Source organism: Eschrichtius robustus, chromosome 11 (assembly GCF_028021215.1).
Source record: "Eschrichtius robustus isolate mEscRob2 chromosome 11, mEscRob2.pri, whole genome shotgun sequence".
Lineage (NCBI taxonomy): Eukaryota > Metazoa > Chordata > Mammalia > Artiodactyla > Eschrichtiidae > Eschrichtius > Eschrichtius robustus.
In genome coordinates, this window is record NC_090834.1 from 65,633,838 (window position 1) to 65,648,716 (window position 14,879).

Sequence of the window (14,879 nt, forward strand, 5' to 3'; positions counted from 1 at the left end):
GCTGCCATAACAAAAATACCACAGACTAGATGGATTAAGCAAGAGAAATTTATCTTCTCACGATTCTGGAGGCTAGAAGTCCAAGATCAAGGATTCGGCAAGGTTGGTTTCTTCGGAGGCCCCTCTCTTTGACTGTGGACGGTCATCTCCCCCCTGTGTCTTCACGAGGTCTTCCCTCTGTACCTGTCTGTGTCTTTATAAGGATACCAGTCATATTGGATTAGGGCTCACCCTAATGATGTCATTTTTAACTTAATTACGTCTTTAAAGATCTTATTTCTAAATATAGGCACATTCTGAGGTACTGGGGGTTAGGACTTCAACATCTGAATTTGGGAGAGGGGGATACAATTCAGCCCATAACAGGATGTTTCCAAAAGCCTCAGTGAACAAGGCTTGGTGTCATGATGAGGGATGGAGAGGCATTCACTGCTGGTCCTGCCAAGGGAACCAGGAGAGGCAGGTAGACTCAGCCCAGCCAATGGAGGAAGTTTGATTGGCTTTGTCCAAAGGCTCAGCCCAGAAAGCCCTATTCCCTGTAGTCTGGGCTCTCTGGCAGCAGTGGGTTCTGCCTGGTGTCTTCACCTGGCTTCCATGTGGCCCTCAGCCCTCCAGTGAAGACAGAGCTGCTAATCTTCCACTAATACCCTCCAGCCAGGCCTGCAGAGGGAGCCCCTTTCTCCTCTGACAGAAGCAGGAGCCGGGCTGTTGCCCGTGCACACAGCCCATCTTTAAGGAAATTCTTTGGTCTCCTAATAATTTAAACTTATTTTTTTTTTTTTTTTAGTGCAGAAGGAAAGCTATTGCATTGACTCAAAATTAAACTGTTTAACACTTGTTGAAATGAAGGTTCAAAATACAGAATAAATGTTGATTAATTCAATTAGTATTTACCAGGGGCCTGCCAAAGTGCTGGGGCCTGTGCTCCTCCCCAGGCAGCTTGGGAGGCTCGTAGGAGGTAGCTGCAGGCTCAAGTTATGCCTGAGGCCCCCGAACACTCTAGATGATAGAGAAAACTTGCCAATTCAGATCTGGTTTTTTTTCCTTGTTGCTTAGCATTCTAAAATAATAGAATGAGGAGAAATGCCTGGTTTTATCATCCATTAGGGGAAGTTACATCTTCTCCCATTGATGCTTTGGGAATATAATTGCATTCATCAGTTAGCTCGTGCCGGGCCCAAGCACGGTCAAGTTCCCCTTATGGCAGAGCTGCCTTCACCTCTGAGTATAAGACCACAAAGAGAGGGGCCCTCAGGTATGGAGAAAGTAAGAAAGTGGATACTGGTTGCCATTCTCTGAGGATGGACAAGTGAATAGCACATCCTCCTTGCTCTCAAGCATCTTAATTTGGAAGGGGAGACAGACGTATTGAGGAATTGTATAAACAGAGCTGGAAAGGAGATGATAAACGTGAGTGCAAGTGTGGCAGGAGCAGAGTGGAGGCATCCAGCACCTTCGGGCCCTGGGGGTAGCGGTGTCAGGAAAGGCTTCCTTGGGTTGGTGCATTTGGTTGAGTTCTTAGAATGGGTGAGATTTGAAAGTATAGATGGAGAAAAGCATCCCAAACAGAGAAAACAGGAAAAGTTTTCTGTATTTAGAGAGTAGGAAGTGGCTTGACCTAGAGCACGGTGAGAAGTGCAACTGGGAAGTGAATCTTTTTGGAGGACTTGGATGGCTGAGCTACAGAATGCAGCTTCGTTCCCGAAACAGTGAGGAACCACGGAGGGTCTGAGAGCAGAGGAGTAATGTCAGGAGCTTCATGAAACATACCCTGCCTTCTCTGGGAAAGAAGGGTTGAAGAAGAGTCAGCTAGAAGTAGGAAGTCTAGGAGAGGCAGCTTTGGAAATCCAGGTGAGAGATGGTGAGTGTCTGGACGGTGGTGGGATGAGAGTTTGGTCAGACACTAGGACCTTCAGGGAGTCCGAATGGCACTGCAGAAAGAGCACCATCTAAATCGTCAGGAACTTAGGTTCAAATCTCAGTTCCGGTGGTCCTCAGCAAGGGAAGGTAGAATCTGGTATTGCCCTCTGCAAAAGCCCAGATCCCTAAGTGGTGGATTTAAAAAAAAAAAAAAACTTCCGTTATTAAAAAGAAATTCAAACATACAAAAAAGTAGAAGGAATAGTTTAATGAATCTCCTTATCCATCACCCAGCTTCAACAATAACCCCTCGCTGGTTCTGTTTTTTTAGGAGGTGGTTTTTTGTTTTTTTTTAATTAATTAATTTATTTATTTATTTTTGGCTGTGTTGGGTCTTCGTTTCTGTGCGAGGGCTTTCTCTAGTTGCGGCAAGCGGGGCCACTCACTGTCGCGGCCTCTCTTGTTGCGGGGCACAGGCTCCAGACGCTCAGGCTCAGTAGTTGTGGCTCACGGGCTTAGTTGCTCCGCGGCATGTGGGATCTTCCCAGACCAGGGCTCGGACCCGTGTCCCCTGCATTGGCAGGCAGATTCTCAACCACTGCGCCACCAGGGAAGCCCCCTAGGAGGTGGTTTTTGAGATGAAGCTTGGGAAGTATTCAAGCTGAGGTTGCATTGGAAGCATTTCTCTGAATTTGTCTACCATCAGGTTGAGGTGGTAAAATGACTTGATGTCCATTTGTTCCTCCCTGGGGCTAAATTTGTGTGCACATGTGTGCCTGTTCTCTGCTGTGACAGAGACAGTGAGGGTAGCTGACTTTGAAAGGTGTGTTCTGGGGCTGAGGAAACACACTGCCAGAGGCTCCTGTCAGTGGGGTAGGGTTCTGTCTGCCACGGGGGCAGGTGGGTGTGGATAGGGGAGAGGATAGAGGTGAGGATGGCGTGGGAGGCCAGTCTGCTGGGTCAGACACCCTCATCATCCATTCATCGGAGGCTGCTTGTGGCCTGGGGTCTGACCCATGCTGACCAGACTGACAAGGCTGGGCTATAAACCAGACACCAATGGACTCATTTGCTTTGGCAGGTGACATCCAGTGGCTACAACAAATGCCTGCCCTTCCAGACTGCCTTCCTGGCATGACCCTACCTGGGAAAGTGAATTAAAGGGTCATCTGCAGGTGGCTGGGGAGCCAGGCTCCCAGACAGAGAGCACCATGTGGATGGTGGGGGGTCACCCCAGGCTGCTCTGGGGCATCCTTGTTAGTGGTCACTACTCATCCCCCCAGAGATGTAGTATCAGTCGCCAGTGTGCCACACAGACCAACTCTGACCAGTCATTCTTCACAGAGGGTGACCCAGGTAGGCAGGGCGGGGGTGTGTGTGGTAAGTGTACCACTTAAATGCCCTCTGAGTTTGGCACCAATTGAAAAATAAGACCAGGAGTCAGACAAGTGGAGACCAAGATATCAGCTCCAGGGCTAATAAAGGTGTTTAGAGAATGTGGCTAATAGGATTCCCAGTGGATCCCTTTGCTGGGTCCACAGACCCACCTCTGTCTGGGACCCAGCTGGCTGCAGGCTTCCTCACGGGGCAGGCCTCTTCCCTCTGGTGAGGCGGCCCTGGAAACAGAGGGAAGGATGGGGCTGGGCCCCTCAGCTCAGTTCCCTCTCTCATTCCCACCAATCACATACTCAGCTTCCCCCCACAGCCACACCGTGAGGAGGTCCAGGAAAGAGAGACCGCCAGTGTCCTCCCCGTGGCTATCCCCATGGCAACACGAAACAGAAACTAAATGAAGGCTTGAGCATGTGTTGTGGGTCTCAGCAGAAGTTCTCTTGCACAGATATGGGTGGGAATGCTGTCATAGAGGAAGGAGAATCATCTGGGCCTTGAAAAATTAGTTCTGATGGCCAGAGACTTGAGAAGGGACCTTCAGCTTGAGGGGACAGCATGGAAAGGGCACGGCAAAATGAGAATGCTCTCCTGTGGCTGGAGTGTCAGGAACTCAGAAGGATGTGGTTGGAAGGGACCAGGCTTGGTGAGGTAGTGCAGCCGAGTGGTTAAGAACGTGACCTTGGAGTCAGACTGCCTGGGTTCAAATCCCACCTCTGCTGCTCACTGGATGTGTGGTTTGACCAGCTTAACCTCTCGAAGCTTCAGTTTCCTTGTCTGTAAAATGTGGACAGTCATGGTTATGACTATTGAGATATGAGATACGTATAAATGCTTAGCTCAAAGCAGAGTGAGTGCTTAATAAATGACAGCCGTTATTATTACTGTCATATGTCCAGGGTAATTTGTGATTAGCCTTGGATGCCAGACTCCTGAGTTTGGACTGCTGTGGGAGAGGCCGGGTACTGTTCAGGTGAGAGGAGGCCCTCCAATACCTAGTTCTGGACACCTGAACCCAGGCTGGGCCAGCTGGAGTGGGAAGGTTGAGATGGAGAAGCACGCCCCCGCACAGAGTGATGCACAAGGATGTGGCCGCCGTTTGAAGGAGAGGGAGGGGGCGGGGAAGAGTCCCAGCGCAGTGCAGGGTGCACAGTTCCAGGAGGCTAGGAGCTTCCAAGCGAGGGCAGGACCATGCTGAGAGTTTCTGATCATGCTGAATCTCAGGGGCTGCTAAGACGTAGCCAGAAAGCTGATGAGTATTTGGGTGTTTGGGTCTGGAGCTTACAGGAGCAATCTAGTGTTATGAGTCATAAACATGGAAATGAAGTATGGATTATCCAGGGAGAGACTGTAGAAGGAAACCAGAATCAGCCCCAGGGCAGTGAGTGGAGCTGAGATATAGGACATTCAGTGAAGGAAGGACCCAGAGAGCACTTCGTCCCAACTGCCAGAAGAGGAGAGTCTCAGGGGTTTGCCAAGGAAAGCGATCCCAGCTGACACTGACTGATTGCTGGTCTCATGTTACCTTCACAGCCACTCTTGAGGAAGTACTTTAATTATTCTCATCTTATGGATGAGGGAGCGGAGGCACTGAGGGTGAGCGTCCTGCCTTAGGACATGTGCACGGCGGGTGAGAGTCTGAAGCAGGGATTCTGACCCAGGCAGTCCGGTTCTCCAGCTTGTGCTTTAACCTCACCCTGCACGTGCCGCCTCTCAAGGAAATAACTGAAGTAGCTCGATGGATGAGAGAGCACATCAGGCACATAAGTGGAAATCTCATGGAGGTGGATGTCGGAGAGAATGGGAGGTGAGCCCTTTGGCAGTGAAGCAGAGGAAGAGCATGAAATGGTAGCTGGGGGATGCGGGCCAGAGGACGTGTTCTAAGGTAGCAGAGGCTCTGATGCCCGTGGGGGCTGAGAGGAAGGAGCAGAAGAGGGGGAGATGTGGATTCAGCCTAGAGAGGGAGTAATGGAGAGGTTCGCCCTCAGTGATGATAGGTTAGGGGATCAAAGGGCGGAGGGGAAGTTTGAGGTGGAGAGAAAGGGAACTGAGGGATTCCGTTTCTCATCAAAGAAAGATGCACGGCCGTTTGCCGAGGAGTCTGAGAGGAAGGAAGTACGAGGCTACAGATCTGGGTGCACGAGTGTCTGATGGAGCTGTATGCATTGCTCAGCGTCCTCGAGCGCAGAAGGCAGAAGAAACACTGCTCCCCAGCTGACTCTGCCTCTCTGGTCCTGACTTGCCCTGCCCCTCCCTGGGTTGGGGAGGCAGAGTGAGCTGGGGAGCAGGTTCGGTGCGAGCTGGGGAAGTGTCAGGAGAGAGGTAGGCGGAGTTTCAGGGGATGGTCCTGCCTGCTGACTGCTGACGGGGCCTGGAGTAGAAAGATCTCCATCTTCACTGTCCAGAATGTTGGGGTGGTGAAAGGGGATACTGAGTCAGAGGAGTGGGGGAGGGTGTTGGAGAGCTCCTGAGGTGGGGAGGGGGAGGGGACAGGCTGCCATAGCCTGGTTGTACTTGGGGAGGGGGCACCCAGAGAGCCCTGCAGTTTCCTCTGAGAAGGATCCTTCCCTCAGGTCCTTGCCTGCTTCTGCACTATTGCTGGAGAAGAATGGGCAGCTCCCTTCTGTGGTTCCCCTTGCCTAACGGATAAAGGCCGAGCTCTAGAGGGTGAAATGCTGTGAGAGGACGTTCCCGAGCTGGTCCCGGCCTCATTTGCTGCTGCTCTTCCCCTGCTGTTCTCTGGCCACACAGAGCTACATGCATACCCCACCCCTCCCCATACCTTGGGGTACGCTCTTTCCTCCTCTTGCAATGCATTTGCATTAGTGCCTGCTGCCCACGTGGAGAAATCTCACTTCCTCTGTGAAGCCTTCTAGGATTGCCCACACTGCACTGGTCTCTCCTTCCTCCTGCTGCTGCTGTGGCCTGAGCCTGCCAAGCTTCCCTCTCCTGGGAGCACACCTCCTGGTTTGTTGTTGCCCCGTGTGTGTGTGTCTTTCTCCCTGGGAATCCCCAGGGCCTCCATGGTGCCAGGCACCCGAGAGCTTCCCCTTGGATGTTCAGCAACTTGAACAAATGGATGACAAGGTGAACCTCATTGTCCATAAGATGCACAGGAAATGGTTGATTTTTGAAACTCAGCCTGTCTTTGAAACTAACTTCCATGTGATGTTTTCCAAGTTACTTGCCTGTTGAGCTAGTCACATCGGAGAACTGACATTGGCAGTTAATTGCCATCCGAACTTAATTTTAGAGAGGATGGGAATTTCAGGGAAATGATGTTTTTCTTCTCACAAAAGAATACCATGGCTGCTTTAAAATTAGACCATTAATTTATGAATTTCTGAAGTCTACGTTGGCAAAAGCCAAAGTTTGTTGGCTTTGGCTCACGGATCCCAGATAGAGGCCCAATTCTACATGCAACCTTCACAGTCTAATCGACATGGATGAGAGATGAAAGATTTTTGGTCCTTGGTAGGTAAATAACATAGTCTTAAGTTCATTTTTTTTTCCCCCTCATAGCATCTACCACAGGGTTTCACAGATGATAGAGGGGCAAATAGTATTTGTTAAATAGATAAACCAATCTAAAAAAAATAATATATTGATTTTTGCGGGTTATGCATCTTTATGAGAATTGTTCTCCGTTCTGTGTATCTTTTTTCAGATAAGATACTGTCTTGTTAACAGAGTTGAAGCGGGGCAGCGGGCAGAGTCCCCATGAAGATACGCAGGGCAGCAATTAGCAGAGAGTCTCATGGCCCCAGGTGTTTGAGCTCTTTTGGTTTGGACATGGAAACCAGCTTCGTCGTCTCCCAGCTCTTTACCGCATCGAGCAAATCTGCGGGACAGGGCAGTGTGGCAGGGAGAGCAGGCGGAGACTTAGGTGACAGACAGGCGGGACTCTGGGAACACTTCAGAGGCCGTGGGACCTCGGCACTGTCTTAATATCTTTGTGTCTGAGCTGCCTCTTTTGTACATGGGGCTGATAATTGTACTATATCCCTCACAGGGCACTGTGTCACCAGGAAGATTAAATGAGATAATGAAGGCAAAGGCTTTTTACAGGGACTGCCGCTTCTGTTCACCTTCTGTGAATTTGCAGGCAGGCGGCTTTCACAGACAGGTGGAGACTGCGTGGGCCTGGAGGGAGCTGCTGTCATTCGATGGACTGTGGCCGGCCACCTGTGGGGCTGGGGCAGGCCACCAGATCTCAGCTAGATCTTCCAGTGGGCGAGGTGTTTGTCGTCCAGCCTGGTCCTTCACATGCCAGCCTCAAAGGGGACTCTCTCGTTTCTGTTTGCTCCTCAGACCAACTCGTTCTGAGACTCTCAGAAGGAAGGAAAAGAACCTCCCATCCCAGGTTCTCTGGGCGCCTACAGGGAGTCCCACCACAGTGAAGACACGGATGTACTTGTCTTCAGCACAGTTTTGAGGGGCAAACTGGTGGGAGGCCTGGTGCTGCTGTGCCCCCGGACGCTGCCTGGCTCCCCATCTCACTCTTCCCAAAGGCACAGGTCCCTGCCTGGAGCCACTCCCCCCCCATCCCTCTCCTTGTTGGAGCACCTGTATCCTTTGTCTTCTGAGATCTGCCCAAACTATTCCTTGGCAGGCAGGTCTATTTTAAGGGCCATGGCCTTGGTCACTGAGATTGTTGTGGCCTCTTTACCACAGTGATAAATCCTTGAATTGGGGAAAAAGACCAGCTTGGGGACAGAATGTCAAAAGCAGAAAATGGGAGGCGAGCACAGTCAGGAAGGTGAAGCAGATGTTTAAAAATCGTAAGCAAAGGCGTTGAGAGAAACTCGACATCAGCTCTCCTGGTTCCTTCAGCCTAGAGGGTCAGCTGTGCTGTCTGGGTGTGGGTGTGACGACCTCGCGCTCTCTCACACCGGTTTCCCGGCCAGAGCCCGTGTTCCTCCTTGTGGGCTGGGCTCGAGGTGTCTCATGCTCATGTCTTTGGGGTGGTGTTTCTCTGAAGAAGCCTGCCATTTCAAGGAAGAAGAGGATGCCACTCCTGTGTCTGGGGGAACAGCTAGGGCAGCAGGGGTCCAGCTCACGGCGCCTAGAGGCGAGGTTCAGCACCTGGTGCTCACTGAATGCTTTACAGAACAATGTTCAGCTTTGGGACTGAGTCCCCTATTACGTGTTGGTGGAAGAACTGTGTGGGATCATGGAGCCCTGTTTAAAGGGCTGTGGTTTGGTGAGAAGGGTGAGTGCTTTTTGGGTAAGTGCTTAAATGGAAGCATCTGAGTTCAGGCGTGCCAGAGAAGGCTGCTGCAGGAGCGGTGACATGTGACAGGAGCTGGGCTGGGCTTTAAATGGAAGGGCCAGAAAGCCAAAGGACTCCTTCCTGTGGGTTCGGCAGAGCTGGGCTCCAGCACCAGTATGCTTAGGGATCTTTTGGAACTCGCCCAACAGGGAGTGGCTGGGAATGCCCAGTGCACACAGCTCACTAATCTGGTACAGCGGGAAAAAGACACTAAGCAAGAAATATTGCATTTGTCCCCTGTCGCCAGCCGGCACCGCCAGCCTGCACCTAGGCTTAGGGCCCTTCAGTGATTCTGACTTATCTTGGCACCCACTGGGCTCAGCTTAACTGGCTCACTAATCAGAACAGCTTGATCTGGGATGTTTAGGTGGGAATGAGAAGCCTTATGTGTGAAAAACATTTCTGAAGCCAAAAGCTTTAAACGAATGCTTGTTACTAGGAGTTACTGACACCACGATTAGAAGGGGACAAGTTAAGTGTGCTTGTTCACCTTAAGTAGCATCCTTTTATTTTCTGCTGTGCAGTTTTTCTTAGGCTATTTAAGCTTCTATTCATTGACAAAAGAAATCGTCTCCACCTCTTCACTTTTATTAGACTCAGATATTCATGAAAGGCGGTCGCCAGCTCTGACAGCTGCTTTCTCAGCAAGCTGGTCCCTCTGCTCTGCTCTGGCTCCCCTTCGTAGTGACAGGGTGTCTCTGTGTCTGGCTCCTCTGTCCTGATGGGAAGTTAATGCCCATGGCCTTGTCTTTCGGTCCTGATGCAGTGTTGGTGTCTATAAGCCCTGCCGTGGCCCTGAGGCCAGGTGTGCTGCTTTTCTGCGTTGTCAGGCCCGTCCCCGTGGGATCAAAGACCTCAGGGCTGGACAGGACCTCAGTCAGGCCTCGGGGTCCACGCAGACTTGCAGACTTGCCTGCCACCCCTAGGAGCCTCTCAGCTTCCAGTTAAGACCAGTGGCCTTTATTTCTTCCATTTTCTCCCTTCTGGAATGGGAATGTCTATCCTGTCCCTGTCCTGATGTACTTTGGAAGCAGATAACTTGTTTCACAGGTCCACAGATGGAGAGGAGTTTTGCCCCTGGTCAGCCTCCAGCTGTCTCCCCCATCCAACAAACGTGAGCTGACGCCTTGCTCTGTGCCAGGTCCTGGGCGCAGCTCTGGGCTTGGAGACACGGCCCTGCCCACAAGGAACTACCACTCAGATAAAGGATCCCACACTTGTAGTGACCCGTGCTCTAGAGAGTTCTGTGAGGGGGTCTGTCATGAGCGTGGAGAAGGGGACCGAGTCCGGGCAGTCACTTCTATCTGGGGGAAGGAGAGGATCCCTGGAATCATGATGTTGGAATTGGGCCTTGAAAGAGGAGAGGGAATGGAGCAGGTGGGATGGGGGTCGTGGCCTAAAACATTGCATCCTAAGGGAGCCTTAGAGTAAAAGTAGTGCGGTAAAAATAACTTGGCTGTTGTGTCTAATGGTTGGTGCTCAGGGCGGGGCCAGGTATGGAATTAGAACTGCCGTGGTTGTGAACTTGCACCCAGTTACGTGCAAAGGACTTCCACATGCATTATCTCATGGAATGTCCACAACCGCACAACATGTATATTTTCACCCACATTTTATAACTAGGGAAATGAAGCTCAGTGATGTTAAGGAACTTGTCCAAGGGTATAGCCCGTGATGGGAAGAACATGGGTCCAAACGGAAGCCTGGCTACAGAGCGCACGCTCTTGACTGTCTGTCTCTTGACTGTCTCTCAGGTCCTTAACTTCCTCTCTGGTGGTCTCCGGGGTGATAGGAAGCAGGTGAAAACTTGTACAAGCACTGGGGTGCTATGGCTAGGTTTGTGAAATAGACCCATGCTCCTGGCAGCAGTACAGAGGATGGGGGTGAGGAGGTGGGGGTGAGGCTGCAGGCAGGAAAAGCAGCCAGGAAGCCGTTGCAGCCGTTCCGATGGGAGATGATGTGGCCTGAAGCTGGGCAGGTGAAGATGAGGGGACAGATCTGAGAGGGGGTGAGGAAGGAGACTTTACTGGACATGGTGACCAACTGGATGTGGGTGAGAGAAGGGAAGGCCAGGGGTGACCCCCAGGTTTCTGGCTTGGCGACTGGTGGCATCACTGAGTTGGGATGGGGAGCAGTTTGGGGAAGACCATGTATCGGGGCCCACTGAATGTGAGGGCATGGAGAGGGAGGGGGTGTCGGGTTGTAGGAAGGGGGATGGGCCACCTGCCGCTACTCCTCCTCCAAGCCCCCACTATCTCCCAGGCTTTAGTTTCCCACTGTTTTATTTTATCAGTAATTAAAAGTTTCTTTGGGGCTTACAGAAGGGGGGATGCTCTCAGGGGCCCAGACCCATGGAAGGCTTGCAGAGAAGATGGCTATGCACAGCTGCTCTCATCCTTTTCCTGCAAGGTCAAAGAGATGGGGAGATCACATTTAGGTGAGCAGGGTCAAGCATGGTGTTAGGCTGCATCCTGCAGGCCTACAAGGCCTGTGCTTGCCCAGCTTCAAGACCAAAGAAATAGCCCAGAGTCAACAGCAGAGACATCGGTGGTTTAATGGATGGGGGAGCTCACATGTCTGAAGCCAGGTCCTGGAGCAACACCCCACCATGTGCAGCAGACGGCGGGCAGGACGTGGTGGCAGGCTTCGATCCTTGGGGAAGGGGAGATTGCCAGTTATGGGGGAAATTGACATCAGATGGGCTCATCAGTTACCAGGGAAACCAGTAGAGGGACACGCCCCTCACCACCCCTTTGGCAAGCTGTCATTAGCTGGGGCCTGGGGCAAGTATGTAGGAAGGTCAGTCATGTGCATAAGATGTGGGTAAAGCAGGCACTAGTTGGGCAGGGGATGTACAGAGAACAAGAGAACAGCCATCTTGAGTGGCCTGACCATACACATGGTTTTCTGGAAGAACTGGCTCGAAGAGAAGGTGGGAAGTTAGCAGGGAAAGCCTCGGGCATGGGCATAAAAGCAGGAAAGCCACTGGTTCAGGCAATTAACACCTAGAATCTGTCCCCTGATAATAAGACATTTGGTTGGCATGGGGCAGAGGTTTGCCAAGGGATATGATGAGAGTTAGAGTTGCAGCTGAGAAGGTTGAGTCGGCGTGGTAAGAAGCATAATTCTGCCCCTGCTGGTGGTGAGCCCCCGAGACTCAGGACCAAGCAGAAGAGTGCCTGATTGGGAGCTGCGTTTGCATTCCGTCAGTGGTTCAACTTCGGTCAGCCTCAGAATCACCTGGCGCTCTTCTCCTTAGATGAGCCTGGGCCTCTTGCTCTACTGGCTCTCCAGGTGATTCTGACAAACTCCAAGACTCGAGGAGCACTCAGTAGGTGAGCCCATCGTGCAGGTGAGTGAAGAGGCTGCCTGAGGCGGGGCAACCAGTCAGGCTCTTGCAGTCGAGGGGGAGGTAAGGCAGGGGCAGGTGAGGCTGTGAAGCAGGTGAGATCACCTCCAGCAAGCCTTTGGAGAGAAGATGGCCTCTGGTCTGACTCGGTAGCACTCGGCACCCCTGATTTTGTCCTCTACCCTGAACCCTTCATTTGGTTTCTAGGGCACCCCTGTCTCAGTTCTCCTGGCTGTTCCTCCTCAGCCTCTTTCGTTGGTTCTCCTCCCTGACTGCACGTTGGAGTGTTTCAAAGAGTCCTGGGGCCTCTTTTTTTTTTTTTTTTTTTGGTCTTACACTACTTAACTTACTTCATGCAGTTGTTTTAAATACCACCTTTATGCAAACGGCTCCCAGATTATCTCCAGCCCAGATTTCTCTCTGAATATCAGACTTGAATTTCCAAATACCTACTCAGCATATCTCTCTAGGTGTCCCCGGGCATCTTAAACTGAATATTTCCAAAACCAACCTCCTGATTTTATCCATCCCTCCCTTCCCCACCCCACCACCCCTCGACTGTTACTCCTGCAGTTCTCCCCGCTCTCCCAGGGGCTCAGGGCAAAAGCCTTGTAATCATGTTTCACCCGTCTCTCTCATGCCCACGCCCAATCTATCAGTAGAGCTTACTGGCTTTGCCCTCAACATATACTGAGGATTAGAACATCTACCACAATCATTGTGGTCCAAGCTGCCTTTACCTCTTGCCTGGTTTTCTTGTGTTCACTACTGCACCGCCCCACCTTCCCCACCCCCAGTCCAAGCAGCCGCCAAAATGATCCTTTTAAAAGGTAAGTTAGACCCTCCTGTGCTCAAAACCCTCCACTGGGTTCCTGTCTCAGAAGAAATTTGGAAGGGAGGAAGAACAGTGCCCATCCTCCGGCACGTTGCTTAATCTGTTTGCTCGTCTGTAAAGGCGGAGAATAATTCCTAAGTGGCATGAGGGGATTAAGTGAGATAATGTTGGATAAACTCTTAGCAGGTAGCTAACAGACACCTGCCCGATAATACGGTAGCTGCGAGGAGAAAGGAGCGCACGTTAATCAAATCTCGACTCTGTGCCAGGCACACCACACATTTTATCTCTTTTAATCTTTTTGATTGTTTTTATTTTTATCACTACTATATATCTGCACAATTTAAAGCCTCAAATAATTGTATATGATTTGTTAAAGTAGTCGTCTCTCCATCTACCCACCCCCATTGCTCTTCCTCAGGTGCAGCCACTTCAAACTCTTTTAGTATTTTTATCCATAGGACTGGGAAAATGCTTTTTCTGCTACTTTATTACTTTTTTTCAGTTGTCATTATCTAGTGACTTCTGAGTTCCCACCCTAGAAGATGAGGAACCAGCTCACTCTCCAATCTTGTTCCCACCACTCACGAGGACTTTTCCATCTCCCCATCCTGCCAGTGCAATTTCTGTTAAATCCACACGTTTGTGGTGCTTTATTGTAAGGACTAAGATGATTTTTACTTTTTGGTTTCCTCAGAGTTCTTTTGTCATTTGCTTGGTTTGCTATTTTCTTATCGTGGAATTAAATTCTTCACCAACTGTATAAATCTCTTAAGATGTTCAGAGGCATCAGGTGTTCTGTTAATTTCATATTACTAAAGAAATCTCTCCCAGAGCCTTTGGAAGCCCTCCAACATGGACCAACTGCCCTTTTCTGCTTGCTGCATAGCTGTCGCCCCAGTATCACCCTTAGGTCTCTTATCACATTCTCCATGTCCTTGTGGGTTTATGTCTTTCAAAATAAATTCCTCGGGGCTTCCCTGGTGGCGCAGTGGTTGAGAATCTGCCTGCCAATGCAGAGGACACGGGTTCGAGCCCTGGTCTGGGAAGATCCCACATGCCGTGGAGCAACTAGGCCCATGAGCCACAATTGCTGAGCCTGCGCGTCTGGAGCCTGTGCTCCACAACAAGACAGGCCGCGATAGTGAGAGGCCCGCGCACCGCGATGAAGAGTGGCCCCCACTTGCCGCAACTAGAGAAAGCCCTCGCACAGAAACGAAGACCCAACACAGCCATAAATAAATTAATTAATTAAATTAAATTTTAAAAAAATACAAGGTGCTATAGAAGCACTTTTAAAAAAAATTAAAAATAAAAAAAAATAAATTCCTCTACTCTTGTTTCAGTGAGTAGCTAAAGTAGATGTTTGACTTCAATCTCCTGTATTTATCTGAGCTCTATCTCTTGTTTACTTTTGCCCATAATGAGGTTGGTTTTATACTGATTTTACAGATGAGACAGTTGAGTCTCAGGGAGATTAAGTAATCTCTTTAAAGACCCACAGCCATTATGCAGCAGAGCCCAGGTTTTAACTCAAGACAGTCTGGCTATAAACCCCATGTTCTTACTTGTCCTTTAAAAAGAAAGTTAATATTGGTCGATATGGGATGTGATTGAGAATGTAGGCACTGCCATCAATTTTCTTTGTATGTCTTCCTCATCTTTATCATTGTTTTTTTAATGCTGAAAATGGCTTCTTGCTCTACTATCCCAAAGAGGTAAGTTTCCTATATCCTTTTAAGAGGCCGTCTCCTCAGCTTAGGCATAAAAACAGGTATTCCTGTAAATAACCATGTGAAGAACGAGCCCCTGTGGTTTATGGGTGACCAGTAAATTGTGGGGAAAAGTCTTCGGTTTGTTGTGATGTGGTGATACTTCTTTACCACCTGTTGACCATTTGGGGCCAGGAGAGGTCTGAGATGAGTCTGAGTTTGGTGGTGGTGGGTTCTTGGCTGAGGGCTCCTTCCCCAGGTCTTGCTTTCTACGCAGGGATGCGGGCGCCCGTCTGGCTGCAGCTGTGAGGAGTTGGGGTGCAGCCCCGGCAGGAGACCCTGGAGGGTACCAGGGACTCTAGATCTGTTCCTGATTCCTTCCTGCATCCAGGACAGTCCGAGCCTGCCCAGAACACTTGCAACCCTAACCACTTTTAGTGAGAGAAAAGTGGGTTATAAAAT

General features: G+C 50.4%; 1 protein-coding gene across 6 annotated transcripts in view; it reads left to right on the plus strand.

Moving 5' to 3' along the window:
• The window catches only part of PPFIBP2 (PPFIA binding protein 2), a 158,251-nt gene that overhangs the window by 13,655 nt on the left and 129,717 nt on the right, over positions 1 to 14,879 (plus strand). Inside the window, exon 2 of one of the 6 annotated variants that reach the window (XM_068554737.1) lies at positions 7,561 to 7,659. The exons of the other annotated variants lie outside the window; for them this stretch is intronic. The gene's annotated coding sequence lies outside the window, so the exon portion shown is untranslated. The remainder of the gene's footprint in view (positions 1 to 7,560; positions 7,660 to 14,879) is intronic. 6 annotated transcript variants of the gene reach the window in all.